At 42.9% G+C, this 17,693-nt stretch overlaps 1 long non-coding RNA gene across 1 annotated transcript; it reads left to right on the top strand.

The window, feature by feature from the left end:
- Nucleotides 1-200: 200 nt before the first annotated feature.
- LOC128763939 (uncharacterized) lies at nucleotides 201-5,585 on the top strand. Its single transcript, XR_008415696.1, has 3 exons — nucleotides 201-323; nucleotides 1,104-1,247; nucleotides 1,330-5,585. It is a non-coding gene; the product is annotated as an uncharacterized LOC128763939 (long non-coding RNA).
- Nucleotides 5,586-17,693: the final 12,108 nt, after the last annotated feature.

Raw genomic sequence — 17,693 nt, 5'->3', positions numbered from 1 at the left:
CGGCCTGTGTGTGGGACGTGTGGACATTGTGTTCCGCCACTCGTGGGAAGGGTTTGACCGGTATGCAAGTGTGTGCTGAGCTCTAAAAACCAGATCAAAGTCTGTCACAGGCCACGCTGGTAATTGAGCGCCCGGGACAGCGCGCACACTATAGTGACTCTGTCAGCTTCCCTCTCACCGCGGCTTCCACTCGTGCTCTTGCGGGGGGTTGTTATGTTACGTGTGTGAGGCGGAGGAGCGGCGTGAGCCCGTCTGATCTGACAAACGTGGATTTAACTGAGCGTGATGGGGCCGTGCTGGACACGCGAGCGGAGGATGCAGAGGTGGGTTCCATTTTTACCCACTTGTAATTTAGTGTAAAGGAAAGAAGAGACCAGAGTGTTGCAGGTGAAGGTTGAACTCCTGCAAACCCATAATGTCTTCACTCCTTATTTTAATATCGTCACAGTGGATATATGTATTTTATCATGGCGCGAATGCTCGTGCGAGCTCTCCACGGCTCATGTATTATCAATGATAAGGGTTTTCTAGGCTGAAAAAGGAGACGGTTTGCTCTTTACATTCTTCTCCATTTTTTCCTTTAAATCCACATCTTATCCTCTTGAATGATCAAGCGACAAGAATTTAAAGTTAACCGCACCATAAGAGCTTTTCTTTTTTTGGCCAGTATTCCAGCTCCCCTGAATGCCACGTAACTCTGGACTCGGTGGGTGCACACAGCTCTCACGACATGAGTTGTACATGAATACACGTGACCTGTAGACAGTTTGGTTCCCTACGCAGAAAGACACAAGAGGTTCAGGACACAGAGATGGAAGGACTACTTTTAATGACATGAATAAAAGCACAAACTGTTGGAATGAACGTGTAGATGGAATCTAAAAGGTTTTTGACATGAGTTAATTTTGTAAAAAAATATTTACGATAAAAGCACTCAGAGAATGCAGACCTCCACCAAGCTGGGACACAGCTGGTCTTTGTTGTTGTCAGCGAGTTTACTGGGTCATGAATGTGCAACCTCTTGTCCTCTCCAGCAAAATTTCATCGGTTCCTGGTCCCATTACCAATATGTCCTGAAAATCTGTTTTACTTTTTCCCACTAGTTTTCACTGGCAGATCACATGACCTGGAGGTTATGATGGGACACTTTGGTGTTGATGGTGTCACAAGATGAATATTGTTCAGATGAAATTCAAATCACCATTCACACATTTTGATGGAACATCAGCAGTGGTGTTTCTCAGGAGGTGAGTCCATTCCATGTTCTTTGAACGCTGTACACCACAGAATACAAGGTTCCTGATGCCTCACCGTCTACTCTTGGACCAGGGATCATCCATCATCTCCCGTGAGGGCAGGAACATGAGGAACCACCTTCACATCCATCTGACTCTTCAGTGTCGAAGTCTGTGTGCAGGTTTCTCCTCCTCAAACACAAACATACTGCTCTCGAAGTTGAAGCCTTCAAGTTCAAATCGAAAACAGCAGCCTTCCTCACGTAGGCTACAGCCCTCTGTAGACTCCCCAGTGGCAGAGCAACACACTAACAGAAGAGAGGGGGACCGAAGGTACCGTTGTCACAATTGATAAAATAAACTTGTAATTGTTGTGGTTTTATCTGTCAAGTACAGGGTCTTCACTACATATAAATGATCGAGGTGCACTGCAACAGCTTAAGTGAGAGCCGCCATACCTTGAGAGTAAAGACCGTATCTATACAAGCTGTTTAGATACACATGACACGTCATGGAAGTGGACATGATTATGGTTATTTTTTGTGAGTTTTTAATGGAAAAACACCATAATAACTAGATGACAAGAATGTGTCTGCAGCTAGTGGAACTGATGGTAGTAGCGCATCTGGCCCGACATATGAAGAGACAGCTGCTGATTGAAAAACTCGTCTTTATTGTCGCCAATTCAAGACCTGTCAAAACTACCCCCTGCTCTATGTCTTTTTGTTGGATGGCTTCTTGTGCTATAGGAGGGTTCTGCTGCGGTGGTTTGAAAAAAATCCCGGCAGAAACCCTGAAATTGTTAAACATTGTTGCCATATATGTCCAGGCCTACTACGACCAAGAGACCCTCAAGTTGCTCTTCCACTTTTCAGCATGGTTTTTAATGTACGGCCAGTCCAAGAATGAAGCGAAAGCAATGCTTTAGAAATCATAAAACGGAGGTTCCTACCACGTTGGACTGACACCTCCTGCCTATGTTCATCTCCGTGCCTTTTGTTGCTCTGACATCAAGTTATGATGTGCTGCCTTCATGGAGTGAACTCTCGCGTCCCTGATCGGATCAAGCGGCTTCACGTATGTGTCCTATCTATTGCCATCCATCAGATCCATGTTCAAAAAAGACGGTCTGAAATGTAGCTGAGCAGCACATTTGAAATGTGGGGCCATAAATATATGCAGGCATAAGGGGAATTCTATACATGTCACATCTTGAAGACTGCCATGATATGTTGCTTCCCCGTATCATCGGAGACGGCACAGGAAATCTAAACATGGCTGATTTTTTTTTTTTTTTTTTTTTTAGCCATCTGGTGTCGATGCATTCTCTCCGCCTCACTGTTGAGACAAGTTTGCCGGCGAAGAGAGATGGGAGACGGCTTTTTGAAGACTTGAACATCTTATTTTTAGCAGTGAGGAGAGAACATCACGCTGACATGAGTAATGGCACCATCGGTCCCCTGTGACGGAGTGGCACTCACACCGGTGCCTCACCGTTTGCTGTCAGCGCTGCGGGGATTTGACGCGCAGGCTCGATTTTCTGGCTTCAAAGTCCCGCGGGATGCGGCAGAGGACACACCGTCGGGTACATTTTTACATTTTTATAGCACAATCCTTAACTGTTATTACAAAAGCTGGCAGGCCATTCTTTGCTATTAAAATAAAATGAAGAAGAAAAGTCCCCCCATTTTTCATTTTCATTCCCTGCTGTTAATCTATGCGTCCGTCACCCCATTTATCACAGGGTTCACCTCAACTAGCCCTTTCTTCGACGTGTGTTTGCCTTTGTCCACGGCACTAAACACGGCCGGCTAATTTTATCTCTTCAAATCGATAGGCCAAAGGTTGTTTTCTTGCAATTCATTGCCTGCTTAAGTGAAAAGGATGACTTGTTGAGCCGAGTGAGAGGTCAGGTCCTGCTCACGTGAGCGAAGATATTCATTTATGATACGAGCCAGAAAAAGAGGGGACACTCACCCTCCAGTCCAACTGAGAGTATTTGCCATCAATTTACTACAGGAACACAAGTACATACTTGATCATGAGGCCTGGGTTCTTTCCCTTTTTAGTCATATTTGGACTTGAGACAGACTTCATGAAATCCCAATGATCTGTGGGGGCAAAGTCCGACCTTCCTGTGAGTCCAACGTGTGTGTGAGTCCCTGTCCTGTCCTGAATCTGGGGCTTGAGCTCAGGCTACTCGTGAGGTGAGTTATTGGTGGATATCTCCACCACCGTTGAGACTGATGGTTCCTTGTTTTGGCATCGAAACTCAGGAGTAAAGGCAAGAAAAAAGGCCCTACATCAGGGGTCAGTAAGCTATGGTTCACGAGAAAACGGAATTACTGTGTTAGTCCGGTGAAGCGCGGACTTTAAAAGGCATGGAAACAGCTTAGTCCAACTAAGGGAAATCCAAACCACTACCTGAATAATGCGGTTAATAGCTGGACTAAGCTAGCATGTAGCCTAGTCGCTTGACTATGTTGGACTGGGTGATGTACGGGTGCGCGAGCTTCAGCTACGCAACAGAAGTAGACAAACTCCTAGACAGATCACGGTCTAATAACCTAAGAAGTAACCAGAAGTGCAGAAGTTCTCGGTCTCAGCCGATGTCTGCGGTGAACACACGCGTTTTATTACTCGCGACGCCGATGGTCTGCCGTTGTATAGGTTTTTCTTCAGCCGCTTTCACATAGGGTGTTTTGATCGTTTGTTCTCAGCTCAGAAAATGTGATTTGTTAAAGGAGACAGCATTAATTCCACGTTAGCAACCGTGAGCATGGTTGCTACGCGACTCTGTGAGGACTAAATACACCTTTTCCAATATTCTCTGGTGGGAGAATCCCCCGATGACCAGCCAGGTGTGAATTAAATGCAGAGTATTTATCATTTGTGTTTGCCTCCAGATCGATTGACACGTTCGCCAGAAGGCGTTTGGGCGCAGAGAGGACTCCCCTCGCGATAGTTTCACATCTGTGCGAAACATCTGTCGGCTCCCAAGGCCAGTGAGCTCACTGTGGGAGAGGTCAGCTTGATCACACAGTGCATTAATAGACTGAAGTCTGACTGCACCTGCAGAGTCAAAACATTCACTTTTCTGCAAGAGCAATTCATGGGAAGTACTGCAGATAGAGGAGTTTGTCAGCAGCCTTCATTTAAGGATTATCTAGTTTACAGTGACTGGATTCTCATGATTTTTAAATGCCTAGAAAAAAAACTCAAGAGAGAAATAAAAGGAGTCTGCAGAACAGTGAACACTTCTTCAAAAATAGGTCACATTCGCGCTCAGCGGCTGCTACCTTGGGGCTGTTTTGTCTGGACCGCTACAGAAGAAAATGGAGAAATTTGGAATCCAAGAATTATGCCGGCATATCATGATGTTTTTGAATTAAAAGTTTTTAATTTTAATAATCACAGAGTTACTAGTGGGAAAAAAAGTTTGTAGATGATGAGATGCTGCTTCATGGATTTGGTCCAGTGTGTAGTTAGACTCAAATACTGCAAATTTCATGATGAATGTTGAACAGTTTCCATGGTCTCATGGTCTCAGAACATTTGATGAGAGGATCCACGTGCAGACGGATGGCCAGATCATAATCTTGAGGGTGGTGGAAGCTGGGCACCGGTTGTGGTCCAGAATAGACCAGAAGAATCTCAAGAACGAAAATGAAACATATCTTGAGCCTTTTTAAGGCCCATTTATGCTCCCTATACATGTGAAATTGTACCTGTGCTTTTCAAACCTGATCAGATACTTCCATGCATTCTTTACCTTGGCATTGCTGGTCACCACTATATACCACCAGGGGGCCCAGAGTGAAGAGTTCATGACAACGACAAACCCCAAAACCAACATGGTGACTGAGGAAGAAGTATTGATGACATACATCTTGGACAAAAGAGGAGAATGGAGGCGGCGGTGGTCGGTGAGGCCGCTTAATATATTGCGACGAGAATATGGAGAGCTCTACGTATCGGATAGTAACATGGTTTCTGGTGGTACTTCTCTGTTTGGTCTGTAAAATTTGTGGAAACGTGCAGAAATACGGACAAAATAAATGCAGAGCACGGACAGAAGGTTCCATCCGTTGAGCATAAATGGTCCTTTATAAGGAGCAGCACGAGCCATGAGAAGCATTGGGCAGTAGTTGTATAGTAGTAGATCAGACCTGGGCAAAGTGCGGCCCGGGGGCCATATGCGGCCCTTTTCTTGTGTTTTTGCGGCCCTCATGAGGTCGGACTAAAACTATACAACTGATAAGTAGTCATTTTGTCTTGTTTCTTTCTTAGCATTACTATTTCAAGAATGATTATAACATGTTCAGGACTTAAATTTCTTTTCATCTGCCATTTTAGTGAGTATTTTTTGTTCCTCAAAATACATGAAAAGAAAATTGAAAATATATATTCTAATTTCCTTTTAATATTTCATAGATATTTTTGCTCTAGTTTCATTATTTATATTCAACTTAAATTGCATAATTGCCTAATAAATGCAATATTTTTATAGGTTTCATGCCATATTTGCACTTCTTAATATCTTTGCTTCCATTGAATGGTTCGTTCTTTGTTACGTAAGATTTTTTTTGTCCCGTCATGTTTCTTAGTCATCGCCGCCTTCCTTTTGGCATGATGGCCCCTCACTACTGTCACAGTTTATAATGTGGCCCTTTAGGAAATTTAACTGCCCACCTCTGTAGTAGATGATACCTGTGTATTACAAGCTTTGAAATAGTATATGTTGAACCTGAGCTGTCTCTCTCTGGATGGAAAGTGCGGCCAGTGAAACACAACAACTCCCAGGGGAACTAGAAAAGTGCACTTATTCTGGCTTTGAAGTGTTGACTTGTTGCTATTGTCATGTTGGCTGTAGGGCAAATCTCACGTGATGAAATGAGAGATGGGATCTATAAAGCTTTAAACGCAGTTGAGGCACATCACTTCGGAGCAACAACCTCGCCTCCCGTCGTTGGTCCACACCACCACCAATGCACACATCCAATTAAACCAGAGCCTGACTCTCTTGTCACAAAGTCGATGCGCAGCTGCCCCTTTAAACCTCCACGACTGCTAGCAAAGTGAGGTCTTAACCACCACTTCCGCTTTTTCTTCTCTACAGTGAAAAACGGATATTGAAAGACTGCCAGGAAGCAGCAAATGGACTCATTCCAAAGAGAACATTACTCAGATTTACATTGTCTGCCGCGATGTGTCAAATATACCTCCGCAAACAAACATATTTGTCTCGTTGTGTTGCTTCGCCCGTCGTCCTCTCGAGCCCGACACCTTTCAAGACTAATGAAATAAAGTGAGTGGCATCTCAAAGGAATATCTCGCGCTGATATATCCGCCCTCAACTTTGACATCACTGTGCTTGCGAGCTGTTGTGCTTTCATAACAAAGCTGCTGCGGAATGAGCTTCCTTGAAGCCTTTTGTTTCCTCTAAAAGTCAAACACATGCGACATGACCTTAGCAAAGACTTTTCTTTTCTGCTGAACATAATGTTGTTACTCCATCCGTGGCAGCAGTAAGCACCCCAGTTGTCCCCAGTCCAGCTGCTGCCGAGACACTGCGACACCTTCGAGCAACATTGTCTCGCCAGCACTTATCAGACACTTACAATGAAGGAAAGGTTTGCAGAAGTGTCTGTGTTTAAAAGGCATGTGATCTGCCACGCCTGAAGTGGCTCTGGACATCAGATCATTTCAAAATAAACCTTCAAAATTCTTTAATTTTATCCCATGTCAATGGAGAAATATCATAGCAACTTGCCAGTCGTAGACCTCCAGTGATGTGGTGTGAGTTTAGCGTGTTGCGAGTGTGTGGACGCATGAATAATAATGAGTTCAGACAGTCAGTGAGAGCATCAGCTGGTTCGATTCTGATAAACAAACACTCACAGCTGGGGTGGGATAAATCCACATGAAGTCAAGCAGGTGTGGAGATTGCGTGTTAAGTACTTTTAACTCATTTGTGCGTATCAATGCGACGCGTGTTCAGCCGGTAGATGGCGGTGCCGCAGGGCAGCTGGGAAGAGAACGACAGAGTGAGACATCCTGGAACTCCACTTCAGACGCCCTGCAGCTTTGCACCGAGTGGCAAGACGCTGTCTTGCTTCTCCAGAGAGAAGAGGCTGTTAAAGCGTTTAGAAAAGCAGGCTCACTCACGTGACTGGGTATTTTCATAGCTAACGTTTGTACGTATTATTCATCGACGTCGCATCACTTAACAATCTGAAGATCTTGTGCTTCCCTGCAGAACTGTGGTGACGGTGATGTGGCACTTCCTGTCGATGCCACGGGTTTGAAATTTCCCACGTGATGCGATTACTTTTTCATTCTGATCCATTTGTTCGGAGTCATTTTAAATTCAGATGTACACACACAGGTTGTGTTACACACGCCCCTGAACCCATCCATCCAAAAAAAAAAAATGTCTCACCTAACCAAACTTAAACCCAATTCTAATGACCTAGTTGTTTTTTAGTTTGGATCCTCAAATTGACTATGCTTGTGGGGTCCAATTATTCGAAACTCACCAACTCGTGGGGACATTTTTGCCGGTTGCATCTTTGTTTTTGATGGTTCTGTTCAGGACGAGAGGATGGGCAAAGCACTGAATGTCCCCACAAAGATAGCGGTGCACAACCATTTGTATTCCTATCTTTGCGGGGACCTCACATTTTCCTCTCACCCTAGAACATGTGTGGGCCATAAAATGTCCTCTGGGGCCACATTATATACTGTGACTGTTGTAAGAGGCTGTCATGCCCATAGAAAGGAGGCGACAAGGGGTGTGATCGGACAACTAAACAGGAAAAATAAACATTATATGTAATGATGAAATTACATCATAAAAAAATACGCAAAAATATTGGGGTGTTTCATTTAAAACACATTTCATTTAAAGATTCTTGATGTGTCTCATACATTTCAATATCAATTTTCAATTCCTATGTATTTTAAAGGACAAGAAATGCAACTAAAATAGTCAAGCGCAAAGACAAACCATTAAAATAAACAATAAAAAAAATGAAAAAGAACTATGAAGTTACATTAAAAACAAAAAAAAAAAAGTCAAAATAAAATTTGAGGGAAATTCCGACTTGATCACTTTGCCCAGGTCTACCCAAACCACTAGGACTAAGTCAGGAATGTAAATATAGAGAGATTGTAAAAATGGTTCTTCTCACGTTGTTTCCTCAAATAATCTGTGGTATGCACATCTGATTTTTTCCTTTATCTATTTTCTGCTCATGTACTGAATGGGGAGGCAGTAGCCTAATCCTGCTACAAGAGGCGGAGGACTTCCACCATGAGGTCACCATGAGAACACACAAGCCTTAAGCTTTATGAAAACCTTCTCATTCTGAGGCTGCAAGTCGAACCACTGTGTCCCCGTGCTTCCTTGTATGGGGCGGGGGTTATGACTCTATGGCATCTGTCAATGCGTTCAGAGCAAAACTACATCTTCTGCGCATTGGTGTAAAAATAGTCAATAGTCTTCACGTCGATGACTCACAGTTATCTTATCCAGAGTTTGATTTTTTTCCCCCTCATTCCATTTAAAGTGAAGCAAACCATTGGTTTTCCATTTGCACCAAGTTTCGTGTGCGGTTCTGGACTGCTGTCTGGAAAATCTGACATGAAAACAAGACAGCGGTGACCCCCCCCCGCCCTCATTGCAGCAATGAGCTGAAATTGCCATTTTCTCGCCGCAGCATTATAAAGCACACGGCAGCAGTTGAATAGTTTGGACCAGTCTGTTTAATTTCCCTCACTTTGGCAGGCGGAGAAAATGAAATGGCTTTCGGAGGTCTGTCAGCGGCTCACCTCTGAGTGAGGGTCAGCGCCGCTCCAACATCAGCATATCGTGTTTCCATTGTGGCCGCTGGATGAAAAGAGTGAGTCACTTTGCGAGGAAATTGGTGCGGAGACTGAATAACGCGCAAGAATTTAAATCATTAACAGGCTGCATTGTTTCTTTCAGCGACAAGTTCATCCCAGCAGTTCAGCTGCTATTCAAAGGTCTGTATGGATGATGTTGCTTCCCTGAGATCTGGTTCTGTAATGATTAAATTGATTAAATACTTGTATAGATCACACGTTTTCATGACCCCATAGAAACCAGCGCGAGGAAGCGTAGTGGGCAGAGGACGTCTGTAGGACATGGAGTCTAGAAACTATGAAGGGAAGGTGAATCTGAGACGAAGACGAAGAACAAATGAAGGGTTCAGGAAATAACTGACACGCTGAAAAGTCACATAAATAACAAGAAACTACTAAAAAGGAAAAATCAAGGACATGAAGCATCACCTTAACATGGGATGTCCCACACATCTCTGGAGCGATGCATAAATATGCCGTGCCAAATGATCCTATGTCCTCTTCAAAGATGGTTCTGTTGGATGACAACGCGAAAACTATTTTAGAGTGAATCAGATCCAGGGCAGAGCTGGAAACAGACGGCGCATATTGGAAGAATGTTGGTCAAGTTGCAAGTCTGGCAGCCACTGGTGCCATTGGTACTCGGCGGTGTGCGTCTCACAGGAACCTTTTGGCCTGGAAGTTTGCCTCACATGGGCTCTGAACCTGACTGCAATACCCACGGGATTCAAACAGTATCAAAGCGGTGGTTGGAAGGAGCCGTGTCAAAACTCACCCCGGAAAAGAGCAAGTCCTTTAGTCCAATCTATATGTTGTACAGGTGACCTTTCTGAAGAGAGTGTAGCAGCCAGTTCCTCTTGACCAAGCACTGTTATGGAGCGTCTGTGACAACCACAAGTCATTGCTTCAAAATGATGTGGTTTGAAAGTCCTTGGTTTACACAATACCGCTCTCCTGCCTCAAAAACCCCGCAACATCCTCTGCTGCACTCAGTTCACTGACAACTGGTGCCTTCAGTGACGTAACAAGATGGTGGCGGAGTCTCATGAGAAACTAGTCACAATCACTAAAGTTCATTGAATTTTTGAAAACACAGTCTTGACTCTTGAAGTTGTTATTACTCTGAAATGACACACAATTGAAATCTTATTTTGGTTCTATTGGACGATCGGTCCCCTTCAAAGAATAGACAGAAGAATGAATGGAGAAACTTAGAGATGAATTCAGGTTGTAGGAAAGAAAAGAAGGATGGAGACGGCAACAGAAGGTATGATAGTTGCAGGTTTTACAGTCTACTAGCTAGTCTTCTACTTCCTTCAAGCAATGTTAAATATTGCCCTCCATATTTAATAGTGCTCCGATCTACCTGTGGACATTGTTGTTCTTGACTTATCAGTCACCTTTTTTGAATACCTCAGCTGAAATGGATCTTTCTAGTCTGCAAAATTCCTCGAAGCCAAACAAATGCCAGATAAAACAAAGGAAAACCAAAGCTCCCAGAAGCGGCAGGAAAGACGTTTGGCTCCGCTCTAATGGAGGTTGACACCTGAAACAATGACTTCTGCTGTATCAATGGAATGAACTACCTTCCTACAATGTAATTATTTCACCTCCGTCTGGTGTTTCTGCCACCGACCATGCTGACTTTTAACACATTTCCAGCCCTGCGTCGGTCTGACTGGAGGCCGGAGACAAGCGGATTAGTGGGCCGCTTATCAATGCAGGTGGTGGCTCGGCCTGGTCGGCTCCTCGCGGTTCAGCACGCGCTCAGATTGGTGGGGAGGACTGCGGCACGCCACCACTCCTGGGGATTGCTTTCCAAACAAATGGAGACAAAGAGGCTTTTTAAAAAAGAACTGGGTTTTGTGAAGAAAAGGGTGGCATTAACTTTCCGACAGACTGGGGAGTCAAAGAGAAGGATTGCGGAGTCACACTGCGGTTGCGAGCCCTGTGGCACTTTGCGGCGGTTCAGCTCTTAATTATCAAGCCCCCTGGTGCGCCGGCTCCCTTCCCACCTCACCCACTTCCTGCTTCTCCTTTTCCAATTTTCTAATTGCCTGGTTTTAATTAAAGCCACACAGCAGCGACACTGAGTCAATTAAAAGGCAAATAAACTGACATATAGTCCACAGTATTATTTTTAGGAGGCTATTTCTGTCGGGAGGAGTTCGCACGTCCTCTGGTGAATAAGAAGGAGCCCCTGCTGCATGAATAAGTGATCGGAGCGCTCGCTCACACACGCTGGTTCTATATCGGGAGGCCGCCTGCATGGGACTCGCTGTGTGGTGAAAACATGCGCCGCCCATGTTTTGCCATGTTTGCATGGAATGTTATTGGAACTGGCTTCCTGGGGAGCTGGAATGGATCATTGTTTTCTTGTGTCCCGAGACAAAGCACTGCATTCTTGTGACTTTGATAAACCGGTTCGACTTTCTCTGCCCAACAACTTTGATTCAACTCTTTTTAGAGGCTCACCTGTCGATGTGGATGATGGGTCTTCACCTGAGAACACACTGATGCCTGTGGCCCAGTTTGATATGCTCGATGCCTAAAGTAGGTCGAAAGGTCGACGTATAATCCGATAAACTGGAAGTTGGTTATTTTGTTGAGATCGTATTCCATAAATCCTAGACTATAGCGCTCATTGGAATATTAGCCACACCCACTAAATTTAAGAAGGAAACTAGATCTTGTTCAGACATGAGGTGCACCGCTCTATAAGCCGCGGGTGCAGTGGTGCAGTCTGTGTCGTAGAAAGGTCATTGTGCGCCAGGCTTAGCAATGCATGAGGATCACTTCTAAACTAGTTTTGAAAACAGGCTCCAGCATGGAGACTGACTCATAAACCAAACTCAGCAAAGTTCTAAACTTGAATCATGAACTCCTCACATCTTTTAGTGACGTTTACCGACACCACAGCTGGTCTCAGCTGCTGCTTCTCGCCTCCGCTCCTCCAGAAGATCAGCTCTGTGGGCGGAGCTGGTTCTATGCGGGCAAAAACATCATAATGTGAGTGCTATATATATATAATATATATGTATAAAATACACATTAAATATAAAAATATTGTCTGATTTGAGTGAACCATTTCAGGTCTCATGGATACATCCTCAGGCTGAGTTTCAATGGTTGCTGCGGAGCTACTTTTAGCTATTCCGGCCAGCATCTGTGACTCCTGGTGCTTGAGAGGATGAAGCCTGCGGAGACATTTTAAAATGTTGAAATGTTCTTGCCATCTACTGATGGAATTCCAGGGTAGGTCATCCCAACGAAGAGGACTTCTGGGCTACAGTTAGATGAGGAGGATGGATGTGTTTCTACTTCAAATGAGCAAGAAACAACAATGTTATCAAATGTTCAATAAACAAATGATTTTCAATGCTGCCTCTGTATGAATGCAATATATTTCCTCAGCACGCAAGAGAAGGATGTTATGACCCCGGGGTCATATGAGTCTAATGAGACTGCAGTGTTGCTTCCTGCAGAGAGTAATTGTGGGTGTGGCCAGATGGAGGCTGATTCGCTGGAGCCTTTCAGAGGGAGTGGGGGCATCGACAAATACCTGCCGCGGCAGCCTGCTCTCTGTCTGTCTCTCTTCTCCAACCACTCCCAAGCCAGCAGCAGGTGTTGTTCTGTGCTCCCTGTCATGGTTCTTTTGTGTTGGTTTGTTGCTCAGTTTTTAGTACTGAGGGTTTTGTTTTGCCCTTTTTGTCTTTTGTTTCTGTTAAATCCCTCAATTTAAGTGAAAACAAACATTCCGAGTTTGGTGGGATGTAAAGACCTTTTGTTTTCTCCTCTGTAACGTAACACAGTCGTGGACGTATCTACGTCAGGTTAACCAGGCTGTTTGTGACTCGAGCGGGAGCGGACATATATTTAATTTGTGGACTGTTTTAATGTTGTTTTTCTGTTGTGTTGCATGTTTTCATTCCGTCTCTTGTGAGAATGATCAAAGCAGACTTGACTCCATGCTATGAAAGACTCAAACGTGGAAAGATGGCGGTAGATAAGGATCCAGAGTCTCGCTCAAGATCGCCACTGAATGTGGTGACAGAACCCTTCAACCTTCACACTGTTGCTCCGCCGGCTGAATGCTGAACCGTCTGATTCAAAGTCCAACTGCGACTTCACTAGAAGGCCTGATGTCTGATCTGATGTGTGAATGATTAAACAGAGTTTTGGCTCCGACATCTGACAAACGCGGCGGTGTCCCACCTGATCCGGCGAAGCCTCTTCCATCGGAAGCCAGCGCGGTTTCTCCTCGATTTCTTCTGCTGTGAGACAATTGCAATTATGTCCCGCTCTTTGATGTGCTTTCCAAATAAGTGGGTCAAGTCTGAGGAGAGAGTCTGTGAGTCAGATACTAATTTACGTCAAAGTTGAGGAAAATCAAACACATGGCTGCGGCTTGGGCTGCAAGTTGGTATTAGCGCTTGTTTCATGCTGATGAAACCAAAATTAATCATGAAAGTTTCTGCAGGAGACGCTTTTCACAAGTCATTTCAGATATGCAAGTCAACTTTCATGATCTTCGCTGGTCTTTTTATACATACATATATATATATATATATATATATATATATATTTATATATATATATATATATATATATATATATATATATATATATATATATATATACACAATTTTTTTTTTATTTTGCATCAGTTTGACAACAGCACAATAAATCACCATGTGGCGATATTCAAGTTTTGATATCACCTTATTTAAACTGAAGCTCTTTTAATGTCTTGGAAATATTTGTATAAGACTTTCTATTTTATAAGAATTTCAAGTCCATTCAGAGTAGTGGAAACCCTGGCCATTGTGTAGCAAAAAACATCCCTGAACAAAAGCAAACAGATGCTTTTGTTTACTTTGGTTCAGGGATTCCTCCATGTTTGTTGTTGTTGTTCTCATCCTAGCTGCCACGTGTCTTGTGCATCAGTGGGATCAGTGGACCAGGAACTCCTGCACTGACAAAGGTTCCCTGTTGTCTGGAGAGCAAACTGTTATATAAAATAAAATAAAAAGAAAAAGAAAAATTATGGGAAATTTCATAGAAATGTGGATCGACATATCTATATATTGAAATATATACGAGAATAATTTAAAATCAGCCGTAAGAAATAGAAAGCCATAGTTTTTATTACTTTGTTCCCCATGAATTCAAAATATATCTTTACAATTCTATACTATAATTGCTCCAATTACCTTTTCATTCTCGTCTTAAGGACAACAATAACAATTTAAAAACCAAACAGTTCTCTGTTATTCCATTTCAGTGTGAGTGAACCGGCTCTGCCCTTGAGCAAGTTACATCACTTCTACCCAAGAGTGCCCTGCAGCAACCGCCTCCTCACGCTAGCACCACACCGCGCGATGGCAGCGCATTCTGTGCGCATCTTTGTTACTAGCATGTGTGTATAAAAGTGTAATGGAGCGTATAATAAAACCGTTCCCCACTGAGAGATTTTATTAAAGTCTTCTTGCTGTCTATTGCCTCGCAGGCGCGGCGCTGCAGTCTCTATTTCTCGTGGCGTTGATTTGTTCTGGCAGCTTCATGCCCTTTCATGTGAGGAAGGGAAAACAAAGCACATGAAAATGACAGACTAAATTCAAGAGCCTGACACTTCCAGTGGCATTTGATATAAAAGGTAGCTTATTGCTGACTTTTAAGGTGTTTGTTCAGATGAATTTAACGCCACCGCTCGCTTGTTTTAGGGGTGTAAATCAAATTAATCACCGGTTTTTCGGACATTTTACAGATGTGCCCAGTATAAATATGGTTTTCACAGAGCATGAAGAATCTCTTATATTAAACATGGCCTGTAGTTTTTCTGCTCTGTTGGTCACGAAGACCAAACATACTTATTGTAATTGTTATGTTGCAACATAATATTGTGATTCAATGGTGGTTCCAATCCAGTTTTGAGTCAACAGCTGATGTGAATCCGAGTCCTCAGTTCATACGCTTTCTTCTGCTCATGTGGGTGCTCTGATTTCCTCCCTCATCTCTCATTGTTTTTTTTAGGGCGATTAAAAGCCTTTGTTTTCAGTTGACTTTCCCCCGATTGTTGATCCACTTTAGTTTCCAATTTTCCTTTCAATCTCTTTTGTTTTACTTCAATATTTTTTTTTTACTTAAAATTTGAAATTGTACAGCATGTTTTGCGCCAATGGCAAGTATTTTATGTCCACTTTCATTTTTTGCTCCTTTAAAAGGGGAGCTCTATAACACTACTGTTAGCGGCTGTCTGGATGATGTTTTTTAAAAGGCATTCAAGTGAATGTTAATAAAAAAAATAAATAAATATATAATTTAATATGTATACTATAAATATATATAATGCAGTATATAACTTTATTTGCTTTCATTCAATAGTTTTCCAACTATATTCACATTCACGTAGACATCCATTCTTAACCAGGATACGTCTCGGTGCCTCAGCCGAGGATCTTTCGCGGTGCTTTTTTTTTCCTAATCCAGGCAGTTCGCCGGTTCCCGCAGCCAGTGATGTTAGCGACCGCTAAGATCCGAATGATTTGTTCGCCCACATCTGTCGCGCGTTGGGACTTAAAGGCGCTAGAAGATTTGTGCCGCACAACTGTGGGGTGGAGGTATCAGAACAGCAGCTTGATATGTCATGAATTTATTATGACTACAACACACACAAAATGATCTGATCACGAAGGCGGCTTTCTCGTGTCAGCGAGATGTTTGAAGATCAGGAGCCACGTCTGCAGCTTAATATGACCATAGTGTGACTTATATTGTTCATGAAATATTCAACAACTTTACCACACATGCGTGTTGTTCTGATTGAAGCACTTGGTCGACATGAATAGTAAATTACGCTGCAGGAGCAGAATCTTCCAGCTACAGGAAAACTGAAAAACACACACGCAGTTAACTGTCACGTTGACATCTCCATGATGTGCTATGTGTTATTGGTTTGTTTCCATGTTTCCACTTTGTTTAAATACGTTTGGTCACGTGACATTGCATCTTTAAAAAGAGTGTGGTGGCGCTCATTTATGCTCGATTACATGAGTAATCGAGGTAAGGTAAAAGGGCATTTACAAGCCTTTTATTCATTTTGTTGACATTAGAAGGAACTTGTGCTTGTTCCAAATATTGTGACCAAGTTAATAATTTTTTTTTTTTTTAGAAATTAGTTAAGATAGTTTTCTAGTTGTGGATGAAAATAAAATTATAAAAAAAAAATAAATAAATAAATAACAAAAAAAAAGAAAAATCCCCACCCCAAATAAATAAAAGAAGTAATAAATAGTAATACTCATTAATATACATGGATGTACTAGAATCGCTTTTTTTTTTTTTTTTGATCACTCATTTTTAGATTTCCTGACTCACCTCTCATGACTCTCCGCCCCTTGGTAAAACTTTTCCAATCCTGTTAACCAAGAAAATGAGGGCGATAATTCAAAATGTCAGTCTTCAAAACAGGACTTTAAATTCCATTGAATTAATCATTCACGACTTGGACAAAATGCATTGTGTCCTTGTTGGACGAGGGCACCATTGGTATTCAAATGGGACTTTAACGTTGACATAAATAGATTTCTTTCTAGACTTATTTGCATTCTTTCTTAAATGTCTCAAAGTGTGTTTTGGTGCAGGATCGGTAAACACGCAGAGCTCAGGCAGGAAGGTCATGTGGAGGAAGACGCGTCCTTCAGTCCTCTGAGGGATGACATTTAATAAATAAAGAATTTCTACTTTTAACTCTGTGACCTTCAAACACTGTTGGATTTTATTTCTTTTTCAATGACTATATAGCTATTTTAAGGTGGTGATGCTGCTTCCTTAAACATGCTTCTCTATTCAGTCCCAGTGTTGATATATTAGCCTTGAGCTGATCAAAGGCGCCGCGGCCGTCACCCTTTGTATTTGCCAAAGAACAATTTACACTCAACAGCCAGAGTGGAAAGCAGATCGAGCGTCTTAGTTGTTGTTGACAGCAAATTCAATGGCGTTGAGAACTTCCTCTGGTCCAGAGTGCTGGTGATCGATACAAATGCGCTTCTCCATTTAGCGGCTCACGCGGAGGCAGCGGGTAAATTCAATTGGAGCATGTGATTGGTCCGATCTCCCATGGGCAGATGGTGCGTTTTTAGATTCTCATGGTTATTGAAGGAAGCAATGTGCTTTTAGCGTGGAGTTTTCCGCTTTAGCTTCTGAGAGAAAATGCTAAACAAACAGCATCACATCAACAGGTGCATGATTTTCATTGTTGCATCACCATTTTGGAAGCCGATAACAATGAATATTTAATGAAAATATTGACAAATAATGGACCTCTGAAAACTATCTCAGCACAAGCAGTTGAGGGCATAAGAATAATGGCTTTATTTCCCTAAACGGCGCTTGCTTGCTTCACTCCACCTCTGATTCACAAGCACCCGCTTCCATTACAAAATGAAATGAACAAGTGTGATACATAGATTGTTCACGAGGAAAGATGATACTCATCCATCTCCTCCACAGTACACCGTGTTCTGGTGTCGCTCTGTTTTGTTCGAGTGTGGGCAGAAACCACCTGTTCTG

This window comes from Synchiropus splendidus, chromosome 8 (genome assembly GCF_027744825.2).
Source record: "Synchiropus splendidus isolate RoL2022-P1 chromosome 8, RoL_Sspl_1.0, whole genome shotgun sequence".
NCBI classification, from domain to species: Eukaryota; Metazoa; Chordata; class Actinopteri; order Syngnathiformes; family Callionymidae; genus Synchiropus; species Synchiropus splendidus.
Note: the sequence above shows the minus strand (reverse complement) of the source record. Positions and strands in the feature narration are given on the sequence as shown.